Source organism: Pelophylax lessonae (genome assembly GCF_965119305.1).
Source record: "Pelophylax lessonae genome assembly, chromosome: 7".
NCBI lineage: Eukaryota > Metazoa > Chordata > Amphibia > Anura > Ranidae > Pelophylax > Pelophylax lessonae.
In genome coordinates, this window is record NC_138774.1 from 56632313 (window position 1) to 56648589 (window position 16277).

The 16277-nt window shown below is 43.1% G+C and overlaps 1 protein-coding gene across 4 annotated transcripts in view; it reads left to right on the forward strand.

The window, feature by feature from the left end:
• The window catches only part of SIPA1L3 (signal induced proliferation associated 1 like 3), a 363749-nt gene that overhangs the window by 94178 nt on the left and 253294 nt on the right, over nucleotides 1-16277 (forward strand). For all 4 annotated transcript variants that reach the window (XM_082263616.1, XM_082263619.1, XM_082263618.1 and 1 more), the window contains exon 2: nucleotides 6106-6232. The gene's annotated coding sequence lies outside the window, so the exon portion shown is untranslated. The remainder of the gene's footprint in view (nucleotides 1-6105; nucleotides 6233-16277) is intronic.

Consider the following 16277-nt stretch of genomic DNA (forward strand, 5'->3'; position numbering starts at 1 on the left):
CAGAGGCCACTGCTCCTTAAAGCTTACAATCTAGGGCCATCTCCTGTATTACATCCAACGTCTCTGACCATCTCTTGTATTTCATCCACGGCCTCTGACCATCTGCTGTATTACACCCACCATCTCCTGTATTACATCCACAGTCTCTGACCATCTCCTGTATTACATCCACAGTCTCTGACCATCTCCTGTATTACATCCACAGTCTCTGACCATCTCCTGTATTACATCCACAGGCTCTGACCATCTCCTGTATTACATCCACAGTCTCTGACCATCTCCTGTATTACATCCACAGTCTCTGACCATCTCCTGTATTACATCCATAGTCTCTGACTATCTCCTGTATTACATCCATAGTCTCTGACTATCTCCTGTATTACATCCACAGGCTCTGACCATCTTTTGTATCACATTCATGGTCTCTGACCATCTCTTGTATCACATTCATGGTCTCTGGCCATCTCTTTTATCACATTCATGGTCTCTGGCCATCTCTTGTATCACCTTCATGGTCTCTGACCATCTCTTGTATCACATTCATGGTCTCTGACCATCTCTTGTATCACATTCATGGTCTCTGACCATCTCTTGTATCACATTCATGGTCTCTGGCCATCTCTTTTATCACATTCATGGTCTCTGGCCATCTCTTGTATCATGCCTATAGTCTTTGACTATATCATATTGCGTGTCTGCTGTCTCTGATAATGAATATTCACTACATTTTTGTGCGTCCCTTTTGTGATGTCATGTATGCCAATATCCAGAAAATTGACCACCACTGTCCTAGATACATTTAAAGGATTATCTCAAGGAGAGATCTCACTTTTGTATATTTTCCCCGTTATACTGGTAGACTGATGGTGTATTCTAATCATTGGTAGACTGGATTGGATAATGGGAAGATGGGATGGATAATTGGCATAGATCTGACACAAACCATTGATGCTTCATAGTCTGTGATGGGGAGAGGGATGACATAAACTGAATAGTGGATGTGTATGTGCGAAGGGAAACTGGTTCAAGGGTCTGATCGTTCATTGATAAACTGTACAATTTCTCCATTAATGGGCTTTTTTTCCATTAACAGTCATTGTTGCTACTGCTAAGTCTGTGGTCCATAGATAGTTTTATAATATATCTGAGTGTAATGGTTTTAAGCCAACATTCCTAAGAATTTGCTACCAAATGCAGCACTGCTAAAACATGAAACACTTTGCAAGTGGCTTTTATCCACCAAGGAACATGCGTTGCTTGGAAGCATGGCTTTGTATTCTAGATGGAAAGAAGACGTCACTCCCTGACTTTTTGTTCAGCCTCCTTGGTAGTGTGTTCAATCCAATTGTCTAGAGTACAATAATATCTGACTGCATGTGCCAGCAGACTGTTTTTTATCCCTGGCACATCAAGTGAAACCTAATGGTGGTCATAGAAAGGACAAGTTTGTATACAATCACATCGTCGATAGGTCTCGGTGACACTGGTGTGATTAAGCATACACCCGTGCAAGGCTCATGTTTGCCCGCACTGCTATGTACTGTTGTCCATGCATCCTCAAGCAGGCAGTCCCAAGTATGCCCATGTGAAGGAAGCCTTACTGAGCGATTGGAAAGATTTTTGACGTGCCGTACCTTTTAACTATTATATGGAATTATCTACTTTTCGGCGATCTGTTTTTCCATCCAGGCTGATCTGTATAATTTCAATTAAATTGATCGCTTTTGCTCAAAATCGATTTGATGACAGTATGGGTGTTTGCATTCATAGATTTGATCATATTATCTGATTATGTGAGGAATTGTTCAGACTATTACGTGTATGGCCTCCAAAAGGCTTTGCTCTCTGGCCTGGTTACAATAATGAGACTTCTAAGTATAGGGCTATCCAGTCCCTGATTTGTACTTGTTTTCTGCTACTGTTCTTCCCACTGACATTAACAATGGAGAAAATTCCTGCCAATGACACCCAACAGTGGGGCATAATTCCTCCCACTGGCACCAACAGTGGGGCATAATTCCTCCCACTGGCACCAACAGTGGGGCATAATTCCTCCCACTGGCACCAACAGTGGGGCATAATTCCTCCCACTGGCACCAACAGTGGGGCATAATACCTCCCACTGGCACCAACAGTGGGGCATAATACCTCCCACTGGCACCAACAGTGGGGCATAATACCTCCCACTGGCACCAACAGTAGGGCATAATACCTCCCACTGGCACCAACAGTGGGACAATTTTCCTCCTACTGACACTAGTAATGGGGGGTATTCTTCTCATGGACACCAATGAAGAGGCATTGTTATTAACACCAGGGCATTTTCTACTTCCACTGGTTACAGTCCTGCCCCTCTAAAGTCTGAAGAATAGTAAACTGGCCCTTTGTTTAGAAAGTTTGAAGACCCCTGCACTACTCCATGACTCACCAAGTAGGTTAAGACCCTGTTCACACTGGAGCGACCTGTCAGGCGACCTGGCCGCCTGACAGGTCGCCGTAGGTCGCCTGCCATAGAGAAGCTGTGGACCCGTTCTAATAGGAGCGACACAAGTCGCTCCGACTTAGAAAAAGGGTCTGGATCTTCTTTGGGGCCACCCGGAGCATTGACTTCAATGATATGAAGTCCGTGCCGGCCGCTCCAAGGTCGCGGTGCGAGCTGCGCACCGCGACTTCACAGGTCGCCACCGAAAGTCGGGTCGTTCATATGTGAACCGGCTCTAAAGGTCACAGCCCTGGAGCTTGTATCTTCAGAAATAAGTAAACAGTGGCAGCTTCCATATTTACAGTACTGTGAAAAAGGTTTAGGCATGTGGGAAGAAATGCTATAAAGTAAGAATGCTTTCAAAAATATATATATTATTATTTTTTTATCAATTTACAAAATGCAAAGTGAACGAACAGAAGAAAAATCTAAATCAATATTTGGTGCCACTACCCTTTTGGCTACAAACCAGCTTCAATTATCACAGAATCAGGTATTTTGTAGGATTAGAGACAGGTGTGTGATTGGCCAATTATACCAAGCAGCTGTTAATCATCAATTTCATATGTAGGTTGAAACACAGTCATTACTTGAAACAGAAACAGCTGTGTAGAAGACTTAAAACTGGGTGAGGAACAGCCAAACTCTGCTGCTAAGGTGAGGTTGTGGAAGACCGTTTCATGTCACAAGTCATACACCATGGCGAGACTGAGCACAGCAACAAGACCAAAGGTAGTTATACTGCACTTGCAAGGTCTCTCCCAGGCAAAGACATTAAAGTAGGCTGGAGTTTTAAGATGTGCTGTTTAAGCTCTTTTGAAGAAACACAAAGAAACAGGCAAATCTGAGGACTGTGTTCAGCCCAGGAAACAATGCAGCAGATCAAAGACACATCATACTTCCCTTTTAATATCGGAAGATGTTCAGCAGTCCCATCAGCACAGAACTGGTGGAAACCAACCAATGGGACTCGGGTACACCCATCTGTGGTTAATTGAAGTCTGGCCAGAAGTGGTCTTCATTGAGGAAACCGGGCTAAAAAGCCATATTTCCAACATGGAAACAAGGCTCAGCGACTCAATTATGCAGAGGAACTGGGGTGCAGAAAAATGTCAGCAGGTGCTCTGGACTGACGAGACAAAATATGAAATATTTGGCTGTAGCAGGAGGCAGTTTGGTGAAGGGATGGAGAGCGGTACAATAATGAGCGTCTGCAGGCAACTGTGAAGCATGGTGGAGGTTCCTTGCAAATTTGGGACTGCATTTCTGTAAAAAGTTGGAGATTTAGTCAGGATCAGTGGTGTCCTCAATGCTCAGAAATTCAGGCAGATACTTATCCATTATGCCATACCATCAGGAAGGCGTGTGATTGGCCCCAAATTTAATCTGCAGGTCAACAACCCCAAACATACAGCCAAGGTCATTAAGCACTATTTTCAGCATAAAGAAGAACAAGGAGTTTTGATGGTTTGGTCCCCACAGAACCCTGATCTCATCATCATTGGATTTGTCTGGAATTACATAAAGAGACTGAAGGATTTGAGGTATCCACAGAAGGTCTGTGATTAGTTCTCCAAGATGTTTGAAACAACTTACCTGCCAAGTTCCTTCAAAGACGGTGTGCAAGTCTACCTGGAAGAATTGATGCTGTTTTGAAGGCAGAGGGTTCATTTTCATTTACTTTCCATTTTGTCAATTAATAAAAGGGAATTATTAGCAATTCTGTTTCTGAAAGCATTCTTCATTTACAGCATTTTTTCATACCTGCCTAAAACCTTTGCACAGTAGTGTACAGTATATGGGTTATTTTTGGAGACTAAGGTGAGGTACACACTATAAGCAAATCGGGCGAACGATCGTCCGTTTTTCCTCATTTCACAGCAAATCGAAACCGATGAACGAAAATTCATACAAAAATTCTTGTACGACAAAGGCTTTTCTTTGTTGTTTCTGATCATGCGCAGTCTTTCTTTTTTCATTTTTCTTGTATAATAATCGTATGAAAATGGTACCCATTAACCACTTGCCGACCGCCGCAAGTACATATACTGCGGCGGTCAGCCCCTCACAGGCAAAGTGACGTACCGATACGTCTCTAGCCTGTGAGTCTCTGGGGAGCCCCCGCGTGGTCACGGACCCCCCCCCCCGTGCTTGTGAGCGGCGGACCCGATGTCCATGACAGCGGGTGAAAGGCAGGCGGCTGATGTAAACAAGCCGCCTGTCATTCTCCCCTGTGTAGGAACAGTGATCATACAGTTCTACTATGTAGGACCGTTGATCATTGTTCCTACACCTCAAGCCACAGCCAATCACAGTTAGAATCACGCCCCTAGGGACACACACAGCCCCTCCCTCTCAAATAAAGTTAACCCCTTCACTACCAGTGTCATTTTACAGTAACAGTGCATATGTACACTGATTACTGTAGTAATGTCACTGGTAACCCCAAAAGTATCAAAAAAGGTCAGTTAGGGATCCGATCTGTCCGCCACAATGTCGCAGTTCCGCTAAAAATCGTAGATCGCCGCCATTACTAGTAAAAAATAAATAAATAAAAAGGACGTAAATCTTTCCTCTAGTTTGTAGACGCGATAACTTTTGCCCAAACCAAATCAAAATACGCTTATTGCAATTTTTTTAACCAAAAATATATAGCAGAATACAAATTGGCCGAAAATGTTAAAAAATTTAGATTTTTACATTTTTTTTTTTGAGAATTTCATATAAAAAAATGTGAAAATATTGTTATTTTTGCAAAATTGACGCTCTCTTTTTGTTTATAGCGCATGATCAAAAAATCGCACACATGATCAAATACCACCAAAAGAAAGCTCTGTTTGTGGGAAAAAAGGATGTCAAATTTGTTTGGGTACAGCGTCGCACGACCGTGCAATTGTCCGTTAAAGTCACGCAGTGCCGAATCGCAAAATACCCCCTGGTCAGGAAGGGGGTAAAATCTTCCGGGGCTTAAGCGGTTAAACGAAAATCGTTCTTTTTTCTCCGTACGAGAAATATTTTGGAGTTTGTCCCTTTGAGAATGTTCGTACGAATATTCTGAGTCTGCTGTAGAAAGTTGTGTACACACTATACGAAAATCGTACGAAAATTCTTTGGACGAAAATGTTGGCCCGATTTTCCTATAGTGTGTACGAGCCTTGAGGATATCATTTAGTATCAACTCCTATAAAGACTGACTGATTGCAGTTGATGATGATGGGGGCTTTTACCGTAAGGGAAGTGGGATACATTGCTATAATGCTACTTCATGGTTAAATAACTTTATGTAGCATTTTACTGTCTCTTTATGATGGATTGGATCTTACACACGGGTTTCCTGTATTAAATATGATGTCATGCTTTTATTCACTTTGCCTCTCTCTTTGGAAACCATGACATCACATCCTGTCTGGCTTTCTGCAGCGAGCCATACATAACCCACACACTTTTTGGTTATAAACGAATATAGAAAGCAGGTTTCACTCCCTGTGATTACATTAACACTGTGCAGCTTTGTGTCACAAGGTTTTTCTATCTTCTCGCTTCCCAATGCACAGATCATACATATCTGTATTAACTTGTAGAATTGAAATTTAATTCTATGCATTTCTTTTCTTTCTTCACAGACCAAGAAAAGCTTTTGTGGGTCTTTCAGCTGTTGTATGTTTTGGGTTTGACTGCTGGAACAGTTCTGTGTGGATTATGTGACTACTGGTGCCTAAACCTACAAAGAGATACCGAGGAAGCCATAAGGTCAGTTCACCAGTTTTTTTAACAGTATATTGTAATCTGAAATGTAAATCTTTTTTCATCAGAATCATTGTGTAGTTTTCTAGTTTTCATGATTCGCCTTTTTCTTTATACTTGTACTTGGCATTTGGTGGCCCTGCCAGTAAACCCCACAGTTTCTGGAACCTGTCAGGTTAGGTCTTTTCACATGGGCGATCTGATCCAGCCTACTTGTTCGTTTTTCAGTTTGGATGGTCCATGTATTCCTATTGAGCGGTGGGTGTAAACTGACCTGTGTCCATTTATACCCGTCTACCTCCAATCCGTTTCGGTAAACTAAAATGAAATGGAAGGGGATCTATTCCCCTCCGTCTAGACGGATCGAATCAGGGGGGAGTCAGGTGTAAATGGATAGCTGGTCCGTTTGCACCTGACTGGCCATAGAGCAGAACGAGCTGCATCCATGTCCGCTTTGCAGAAACTGAGCAAACATGGACCTATCATCCACCCGCTCTGCTCAGCAGGGGATCAGCGGACTTATCCCCTAGTGAGCATAGCGGATTCTGCCTCGTGTGAAAGGACCCTAAAGTGATTGTAAAGTCTTGTGTGTGTTTTTTTTTTTTTAACCAGTCATGTTATAATTGCCTGCCTTGTTGCAGTGGTTCTGCACAGAGCAGCCTGGATCCTCCTCTTCTCCGGTCCCTCTTCGCTGCTCCTGGCCCCTCCCTCCTGCTGAGTGCCCCCACAGCAAGCAGCTTGCTATGGGGGCACCTGAGCTGAGCTGCAGCTCCCTGTGTCCATTCAGGCACGAAGCTGCCGTTCGGCTCTGTCCCCTTTCTCTCCTGATTGGCTAACTGACTTTGATTGACAGCAGCAGGAGCCAATGGCCAATTAGGAGGGAAAGTCCTGGAAGGATGAGGGACTTGTGAACATCGCTGGATAGAGATTGCGCTCAAGTAAGTATTCAGGCAGGGGTCAGGAACCTTTTTGGCTGAGAGAGCCACGAATACCACATATTTTCAAATGTAATTCCATGAGAGCCATACACTTTATTTCAGGGTTCGGGAACCTTTATTTAATATTCATATTCATGGGTAAAACAGTTAACACAATATGTTTGAAACTAAATTCAAGTAAATGTGTGCATTTTATGTAAGACCAACACTTTTAAAGTACAATAAGGCTCTGAATTCTTTTTAATAACGTTGTCAGTCCACATTGTCATTTTCAGGGGCGTGAGGGTGGTATGAGATGCAAATGTGCAGTGAGTGTACTCACTGCTCCAGTGACTCACCTCCCAGGCAGGCTGCCACTAAAACCGATACCCCCCCAGCCTGCTCCTCCTGTCCTGGTAATGGCTCCTCTGAATGCTGCTTGCTGGGCTGGCAATATGCTTCCTTGCCTCACCGACCGACAGTCTCACTGACTCTATCCAGTCAGTCCACGCCCACGCCTGTCCCGTCCTTGCGCGCTCTAGGGCTGGGCCTTGGACAGGCTGGTGGTGCTTGGTCCGCAGATGCTCGCACTCTCCCTCTGCTGGCATGACGTCATGCCGCTGTGCACGCTCCCCTCCCCCGGCCTGTTTGTAGAGGCACCGCGAGGTGGCGCCTGCCTGCACTGTTCTATGTCTGTCTTCTGTCTGCGAGCCAGATGCAGCTATCAAAAGAGCCATGTCTGACTCGCGAGCCATAGGTTCCCGACCCCTTTATTAGGAGGTCCTGGGGGCTGCTACACACAGAAGACTTCTATGGTAATGCATAGAATGCATTAAGATAAATAACCTTCTGCCTTCTTTAAGACACACCACTATTTTTTTTTTTTTTTTTTCATTCAACTCGGTTGGTTGAACGAGAAAAAAAAAACCTACGGCTCCGGGCGGAGCCGCTGTGCTAACGATCCGGCGTTTGTACAGCGATCTCCCCTGCTGTTCTTTTGTGTTCTGACACTCCAGTCACTGGCTGAGAGCTCTGATTGGGTGCAGGTTGGCTGCTGGTTCTCCAGAATGCGCTTTCGACAGAAGCCGTTCAAATGGTTGGCTTTTTTTGGACTGGCTGCCTCACACACAGGCCGAACATCAGCCGGTTTTTATTAAACCGCCCGATGTTGTCTGACATTTGGCCCGTGTGTACGGGGCTTTAAACATGGCAGTGGCCAATGCCAGCTGGGTTTTTAGGGCCTTTTCTTACCATATGCAGTGCGGTGAGTTAAGCAGCTTTGTGCAAAGCAGTCCCAACACATAGACAAGGCAATTTGCCTGTCGTAGACCGCAAGAAATAAGGTAGGACATGCTGTTTAGATTTAGTGCAGGGTGTTGTGATGCAGTACTCCGTATCGCAGCCCACTGCAGTGAATAAAGATGAATGAAGTTCCACTTTGGAACATAAATAAAGTAAACACTGTGATGAATAATTTACAGTGCAGCAGTACTGCTCCCGAGTGCCTTTACATCGCACACCAGAGGCTGCAGTGTTACATGGCCGCTGGTGTGAACAAGCCCTGAAGTTCCTTCTCTGTGCCGGTCATCCTTGTCCTTCAGCACACATTGAGTCCCCGACCCCAGCACAAGTATGCTGACAAAGACTTCAATGACTAAATGCTTGTGCAAGTTACTTCTGAAGCTGTCATTTTTAAAAACAAGCTGCTTTGTTTCTGACCTAACTGGTTTCTTTTAAAGAACATCTGTTAAAATGATAGACCTGTCCTCCTCATGTGCAGCTTAAGCCTGGATAAGTGGTGTTGTTAGGAGTCACTAAGTTCCAGCCCTGGTCTGAAGTATTGGGATCAATAAGGTGCTGCCCGGGGCTGAAACCTACAGCAGAGAGAACCAATAAGTGTCAATTTATTGCTGCTTTAAAGTAGTAAACTCAGTGAAATTTTTTTTTTTTTTTTGCACGTGGGCCCCTCATAATGTCAGGCGAGTCTTGTAAATGTACTGCTGATGTTGGCATCCACAGTGCAGGGTTTCTGTGAGTCACAATGTCAGGTTTGAGTCACGTCATTCAGACCTGGAGCATCACAGGACCGGCTAATTACAGGCTCAGTTTATTCAGACTCTTATGGTGGCTGTACACGCTTCATTTTTTTTATCCAAACGTTCTGCGATTTAATCAAAATGATCAAATCTGCAAAAAAAAAAAGAAAATATCGAATAGCCATAACTTCTCTTCCATGTACTTCATGTAGTGTCATTCCAAGTGCCAACACCGCTGCTAGCAAATATGCTCATCCAGGAAGTGCTATAACCAAAATCAGAAAACCGCCACACCACAGATCCCAGTGTTCATAATATGAGAAGCGGCCTCAGACCCTCCAATAGCCATTCCCTCTGACAGGTTTCGCTCCACCCACCAGGGCTTAGTCATAGTCTCTATTGCTAAACCCTGGTGGGGTGAAACACGTCAGCTGCGTTGCTATCGGGTGGAACATGGCTGATGCTGCTTCTGGTATTATGTACACTCTTATGATGTATTTGTGTACGCCTGTTTTCAATCTTTTGTTCATAACTTCCCTTCTGATCGATTTAGATGCCATTTTGATTTGATTCAGCCAAACGGATCAGCGGGGGTGGAAAATTATCAATCCTTTTGCTTCAGTCAGCAGCACTGAGATATTTTGTTCACAAATACAACTGTATTTTTGATCAGATTATGAGATTACATGGTGGAAACAGCGATGCAATCAATAAATACAATCATAAATTCCGATCATATGAACAAAAATGAGGGCGGAAAAGAAAAACTAGCCCCCAAAGATAGTAGGACTTTATCGGTATCCACTGATTAATCTCACAAAAAACATAAAATCTTTAGTAGTATAAAAACATATAAAATTTATAAAAATACATTAAAACCATCACAAAGATGAGTATGCACAACAGTGCAACAACATGCTCCTGAACCAGAAGAACCTGTATGTGGTCCGACAAATAGCGAGGTCTGTGTCTGAGGACCATAAAGATGGCCGACCTCCTATGCTTGAATCAAATGGGTTCTAATGTGCAAACATACTCAAGGAATCACTATGGGTTTTGCGATACAGCTTCTTCAGGGGGTCCCATTGGAGCTAGGAGACATAGCATAATAAGTAGAGATCGACGGCAAAGCCGATATATCGAGGGCCGATATGCACTTTCCCCGATATATCGGAATCGGCCACCAAGGTGACTGATATTGCCGATATTTCGGGAAAGTGCTTGTACCGGAGTGATGCCTGCAGCTAGAGGCAATCACCCCGGTACTGGCGTCCATAGCCGAGGGTTGGCTGTCTTGTAATGACAACCGATGCAGCTGAGAAGCCGCTCGGCTGTCATTACAAGGAGCGGGAAGGGACGTCCCCCCTGCCCCCTTCCACGGCTCGCCTGGGTCTCCCGTCCCACTGGAAGACCCCGGCAACCAGCCTGCACGGCCGCTAAAGACCCGTTCAAAGCTGCATTCGGCTCTGATCGGGTCTCCATGTAAAAACCGGGCAGTGATGTCATGAGTGACATCACTTCCGGGTACTGTCTGGCGCCAGATTAAAAAAAATTACCGCATTCAAAACAGCCAAACTTGGCGTTTTGAATGTTTTTTTGCAGAGGGGTTTGGGGTCTTTTAGACCCCCAGATCCCTCCTAAAGAGTACCTGTCAAATAAAAAAAAAAAAAAAAAAATAATTTTTGTACGAAAATATCGGCCGATACCGATATGCATTGGCCAAAATATCGGTATTGGCAACGAAAAACCGATATCAGTTGATCACTAATAAGTATACACTCTATAGTATACAAAAATGCTCATCGGAAACAAAGAATTCATTACATGATTAAATATAAAAATATTTTAAACTATTAAAAATTCTGATCACATCTTAATCATCGATTGAAATCGACTTCCCTGTGTGTGGTATGTTGATTGAAATGGCTGTCTGCTAGAGATGGATTATTCTGATCAAAAAAGATTGATCGGTAAAGAAATCCTCATTTATGGAAGTGAGCATGGCCATCGTTACACCCCAACTTATTCTCCCCATTTCCTGACTAAATATTTATTTTATTCTTCAATCGTGGGTCCAACTTTAAAATTCTTGATGGATTTTGGGGGATCGATCTGGACTTTTATCCTTAAATTGTCTTCCCTTTCACACAATACAGCGCTGGTATATCCAATCATTTTCTTTTACCAGCTGTGTGATGGTTTAGTGTTGTCCATCAGATTTTTCAGCAGACGTGTGGGACGGCTATGTGGTTAAAATGACAACAAAAGAGGCAAAGGGTTAACATGATTTACCCAATTGTAACGCTGCTTTTTCCCATGGAGAGTAAATCTGTGTTCACTAGGTTTTTAATTAGTGACTGTAATTTCCACCGGATAAAACCCAAGCCGTCGATCTAAAAAAAAAAAAAGGTTTCATTAAACATGAGATTAAGAACGGTAATATTTTCCAGTGCCGCCTGTTCTCTGTAAACACATTCCCCTCCTTTTAGCAAAGATTTTTTCTTTTTTTTAATTTCTGTGCAGGGGAATCCATTTTACTATAATATGTAAAAATTATTATTTTTTTATTTTTTTTACTCCATCTGTTTAAATAAAGCAATATTTTATTTGTTTTGTGCTCGGCCAGCATTAGATAGTTTGAATAATCCACCGCTAGGATTAAAGGATCATTTCTACGGAGATTGAGTAGCTGTGTGTGAGAGGCTGCATTAGACCAGCTTGGCTTTCTGCTATTGTGGAGAGTGGGATACTGCGAGCAGAAAGGCTTACTTTGCAGGATTTGCGATGTGACGACTTAAATGGTAATTGGTAAATGTTTGGAGATGTTATTTGTCTGGCCATACATCAGGGATACTGATATATATATTTTCCTCCAAGTGGCCACTGTGTAGGAAGATATGATCATTGCCTGAATAGTATATCTGCTGTTCAGTGCTTGTCACTTGGAACTCAAATTAGGCAAGTTTGCAAACAAAAACCATTCAGTTTTTATATTTTCTTCATCCTATGAAAAACGTACTGAGATCCTTAAGTGCTCATGCATACAGGATGTCAAAATTTCCACTTTTATAGGCATTTGATTTTTTTTTTTTTTTTTTTATTGCTTCTGGATGCCCCCCTATTTTAGTCTATGTGTTCCTTCACACACAGGCGTTTTAGAGGCAGGAAAAAAAATCACTTACACATTCAGGAGATTCGCTTTTCTGCGAAAAACAAAACAAAAAAAATGCAGAACGTGCCTAAGCGCCTGTAAATGCGCCTAAACTCTAGGCTTGCTTAGCACTCGAGCATTCATTCAATCCATTGACTAGAATAAATGGAAAGAATAAACACCCAAACACTTGATGCTCCTAAACGTGTTTGAAAGACGTGGCTTTAGGCATGTTTTTTTAGCTGCATTTTCCTCCCCTGGAGCAAAAATAACTTTCTCTGCGCATGAGACCTTAAAGTGATTGTAAACCTATATATATGTGTATATATATATATATATATATATATATATATATATATATATGTGTGTGTGTGTGTGTGTGTGTGTGTGTGTGTGTGTGTGTGTATATATATATATATATATATATATATATATTACACACACACACATATATATATATATATATATATATATATATATACACACACACACACACACACATACATATATATATATATATATATATATATATATATATATATATATATATATATATATATTACACACACACACATATATATATATATATATATATATATATATATATATATATATATATATATATATATATATATATATATATATATATATATATATGTGTGTGTGTATGTATGTGTATATATATGTATACACACACACACACACACATATATATATATATATACACACACGCGCTATATTACCAAACGTATTGGGAAGCCTGCCTTTCTATGCGTGTGAACTTTAATGGCATCCCAGTCTTAGTCCGTAGGGTTCAATATAGAGTTGGCCCACCCTTTGCAGCTATATAACAGCGTCAACTCTTCTGGGAAGGCTGTCCACAAGGTTTAGGAGTGTGTCTATGGGAATGTTTGACCATTCTTCCAGATACCCATCTGTGAGGTCAGGCACTGATATTGGACGACAAGGCCTGGCTTGCGGTCTCCACTCCAATTCGTCCCAAAGGTGTTCTATCTGGTTGAGGTCAGTGAAGTTCCTCCACCCCAAACGCGCTCATCCATGTCTTTATGGACCTTGCTTTGTGCATTGGTGCGCAGTCATGTTGGAACAGGAAAGGGTCCATCCCCAAACTGTTCCCACAAAGTTGGGAACATGAACCTGTCCAAAAGGTCTTGGTATGCTGACACCTTTAAATTTCACTTCATTGGAACAAAGGGGCCAGGACCAACCCCTGAAAAACAACCCCACACCATAATCCCCCTCCACCAAATGATTTGTACCAGTGCACAAAGCAAAGTCCATAAAGACATGGATGAGCAAATTTGGGGTGGAGGAACTTGACTGGCCTGCACAGAGTCCTGACCTCAACCCAATAGAACACCTTTGGGATGAATTAGAGCGGAGACTGCGAACCACGCCTTCTCGCCTATTATCAGTGCCTGACCTTATAAATGCGCTTCTAGAAGAATGGTCAAACATTCCCATAGACACACTCCTAAACCTTGTGGACAGCCTTCCCAGAAGAGTTGAAGCTGTTATAGCTGCAAAGGGTGGGCCAACTCCATATTGAACCCTACAGACTAAGACTGGGATGCCATTTAGGCCTCTTGCACACCGGATGTTTTTCCAGATGCTGTTTTTGGCTTCAGACGTTTTTTATTCTGCAGCCAATAAACTCCCCAGCATGTTATCCTATCTGTCCATGCACACATAGGCGGTTTTCAGCAATTTTTGGCAGGGCCATTTTCTGATTGGAAAAAAAACAGAAATAGTGGGTTTTGAGAGGAGTTTTCCAGCTATAAAAACGCTCTAACTGATAAAAGCTGAAAAACGAAAACAAAAAAAAAAATGCTGACAAACCTAGCAATTCGGCATTTATCAGTGTTTTTGAGCCATAAGCTTTTGTGGGAGTATAGTTTTGCTTAAAAAAAAAAAAAAAAAAAAGCTGAAAAACTCCTCCTACAGCTACAGCTTTCTACTAGTGTTTTGGTATTGTCCAGTCATGTGCACGGGGCCTAAAGTTCATGTGTGTGTAAAGGCAGGCGTCCCAATACTTTTGGGAATATAGTGTATGTACATATTTATATATATATATATATATATATATATATATATATATATATATATATATATATATATATATATATATATATATTTTTTTTTTTGTATAAATAACAATTGGTATACTTACCTGCTCTGTGTAATAGTTTTGCACAGAGCAGCCCCAATCCTTCTCTTCTCAGGTCCCCCATTGGTGCTACTGCCCCCACCCCCCCCCCCCCTCAGTGCCCACTATAGCAAGGGGCTTGCTATGGGGGCACTCGTGTGGGCTCGCTCCTGAGGCGGTTGTGTGCGTCCATAAGATGCACAGTGCGTTGCGTGGCCCCGCTCCTCTTTATTGGCTGTAATTGACAGCAGCAGGAGCCAAAGGCTCCAGCTGCTGTCTCTGAGCCAATGAGGAGCGATGGAGCTTGAGAGCTGCTCTCATTCACATTGCTGGATCGAGATCAGCCTCAAGAGGGGGGAGCTGAACTCAGGTTTTTTCTTTTCCAAATTCTTTCTTTATTGAAGTAATAAAAGGCAGTAAATACAAATATGAGGCATGGATCAACATATGTTAAGATACAAAAACAGGGGTATCAAAGGAACGCAACACAGTGTAAAGAAAGAGTACTCACTGATTTAAACAACAAGAAAGACATGTCAATTAGGGTTGAGCGGACACCTAGATGTCCGTGTTCGACGGGTTCGGCCGAACTTTAAAAAAAAGTCCGGGTCCGTGTCCCGGACTTTTACCGAACTTTTCCCGGACACCGAACCCCATTGAAGTCAATGGGGACCCGAACTTTAAGGCACTAAAATGGCTCTAAAACACCAAAGGAAAGGGCTAGAGTGCTGCAAATGGCAGCAAAACGTAATTAAGAGCATGGCAAGTGCTCTGCAAACAAATGTGGATAGGGAAATAACTTAAAACAACAAAAAAAAACAGAAAAATAAAACAATGTTCTTCTTCATCTCTGAAGGACGAGGCCCATATGGAGTAGGAGGGAGGTTGAGGTGGTGGTGGATGTGGCGGTGACATAGGCGTGCGCACAGGGTGTGCTGGGTGTGCCTGGGCACACCCTAATCACCTAGGGCACATAGCATTGCCAGTGAGGAGATGGGAAAGATCTCCCTGGGACCTGCTCTGCTCTATTTCTCCTTGCCTACAGGTACATGGCCCCGATACATTACTCTCCCTGCTGGCAAACACATGCATGTGTATTTCAACTTTGGGGTGCACACCTTAATGCAATAGGCTGCGCACACCTATGGGCGGTGTAGGTGGAAGCGGCGGTGGAGGAGGACCAGGGCCGGATTAACAGCATCATGGGCTTGGTGCTGAGGATTTTGAAGGGCCTTAGGGCCGTGCCTTGCCATGCACCCAGAGGAGGAAGGGTGCAGCCATGCATGCCTAATTCAACATGGGATGCTGTCTCTGAAGCCCATAAACACATCCATGCATCGCCAACTGTCCCTCCTTGTCCGGCCTTCACGCTGTGTGGGGAGGTTCTGAGGGTGCTGCCTGGGGAAGCGAGCATAGAAGCCAGACTTCTGTGTTTACAAGTGACAGAAGAGCGGTAACAGTGAATATGGCCAACCCGGGGCCTATGTAAAAGGTAGGGGCCTGGAGCTGCAGCTCCAATAGCCCCTACATTAATCTGGCCCTGAGGAGGAGGACGAGGTAGCCAACACTGCTTCTTTTCACAAATTTTAAATGAGGGTACACCCCAAAAGAGTGAGAAAGAGCAAAAATGGAACAATGGGTGGGTAAGGTCGGTATCCATTGCTATTCTGCATAAGGTACGGAAAAGTCCCGTGGGATCCATGCCTGGTTCATTTTAATGAACGTGAGCTTGTCCACATTGTCTCTGGACAGGCGGCTGCGCTTGTCTGTTATAACGCCC